The sequence below is a fragment of the Pseudophryne corroboree genome, chromosome 6, assembly GCF_028390025.1.
Source record: "Pseudophryne corroboree isolate aPseCor3 chromosome 6, aPseCor3.hap2, whole genome shotgun sequence".
Classification (NCBI taxonomy): Eukaryota; Metazoa; Chordata; class Amphibia; order Anura; family Myobatrachidae; genus Pseudophryne; species Pseudophryne corroboree.
In genome coordinates, this window is record NC_086449.1 from 21040722 (window position 1) to 21042725 (window position 2004).

Genomic DNA, 2004 nt, shown 5'->3' on the forward strand with positions numbered 1-2004 from the left:
CCCAAAGGAAAGAAGCCAGGGCAACTATAGGGACAGTTTGGAACAGGTAGAGCAACTTGGGCAATATATTAATTTCAACTGAATTACTTCTGCCAGTCCAAGGTATACTCTATATATAATTCTGCATCATGGGGAGATTTATCAAAACCTGGAGAGAGATAAACTAGAGAGAGACAAACCAGCTCCTAACTGTCATTTTTCTAATACATCCTGTATCATGCAGTGGCGCCAAGAGGTTGGGGGGTGGTACAAGTTACCCAGGACCAGATTGCTGGAGGGGCCCAGCTAAAGTCTGTGCTAGAGATGGCGCCGGCCGAGGAGGAGGGACCCGCTTCCTGTTCAAGTAAGGTAGGAAGTAAGTGCCCCCCCACACGCCTCCTGTGTTAAAATTGCACCCACAGTATTTTATTAGATAAATATTTTTATATTAACGGGTGTCATCATGCCCCCTTTTTAAGCCACGCACCCCTTTACCGGGGCCCGGTGTGGCTCTCTACACCCCTGGTAACATGGCAAATAGGAGCTGATTGGCTGGTACTTTTTCTTTGTAACATTTTTTTCTTTCCAAGTGTTGATTCATCTCCCCCATGTTTCTGAGCTTATATGAATGGAGAAATGAATCCCTCCACGTGATGATAGAGGCAATAGAATGTATATAGTAAGGTCATTGATTTTTTTTATCTTTGTGAAAGTTTTCTCACTCTATAAATAAAGCAATCCAAGTGTTATTGTCCCTGCTTTTATGTACTTACAGTAGGAACGTCCATGGGCTTTCAGCTCTGTTTACCATATTGTTCTGTTTTATTTCAATTCTCTAATTATTTCAACCTTGGTTACATCCTAATCATTTCCTGAAAATATTATTACTCTGAATTCATTATCTTTAATTAAACTCTGGTGTACTTCCAAACTCCCCGCAGAATTAGTGATACACGGAGATTACCACAAGAGATATATAAATAGGAGCGACAATAATGAGGCTTGCCTTACACCGAACGATGTTGTCTCGCACAGTCTGGTCTACCATTGGGTATATTTTCTCCTTACACAGAAGGTAGGTAATATACAATCATGAAGATTTATGTTTTGTCCTGTTATTGCCTTTGTCACAATTGCTGGCAATCTGGCCGACCACATGGACAGAAAAACTGCTCAGTTGAGAAAATACTCAAATCTCAAGACATGGGTAAAATTCTAGCTCTAGCAGTAGGAAGGTGAACTCAGTCAGATCAGGTTTGTGGTTAGACATTCCTCACAACTTGACCCTCTCTAGGAGGGACAGAATGCTCTGCTCCTGGACTTTCCTCTTAATGTATGATTGCCCTCACCTGTGGGGAAATATCATTCTTATCCATTAACCTGTTCAAAAAACAGGTGCTGGCAATCATAAAGTAAGAGGAAAGTCCAGGAGCAGAGCATGTTGTCCCTCCTGGAGAGGGTCATGTTGGAAGGTATGTATCAGGTTTGGGGTTAGACATACCTCCCAACATGATCCTCTCCAGGAGGGACAACATGCTCTGCTCCTGGACTTCACCCCTAATTTATAATAGCTGGCACCTGGTTAATGGATAAGAAAGGTGTTTCACCATACCTCCCAACATGACCCTCTCCAGGAGGGACAGAATGCTCTGCTCCTGGAATTCCCTCTTCATTTATGATTGCCATCATCTGTGGTGAAACATCTTTCTTATCCATTAACCTGTTGAACACAGGTGCCTGCACTCATAGATTAAGAGAAAAGTCCAGAAGCAGAGCATTGTGTCCTTCCTGAAGAGGGTCACGTTGGGAGGTATGTATCAGGTTTGGGGTTAGACATACCTCCCAACATGATCCTCTCCAGGAGGGACAACATGCTCTGCTCCTGGACTTCACCCCTAATTTATAATTGCTGGCACCTGGTTAATGGATAAGAAAGTTGTTTCACCATACCTCCCAACATGACCCTCTCCAGGAGGGACAGAATGCTCTGCTCCTGGAATTCCCTCTTCATTTATGATTGCCATC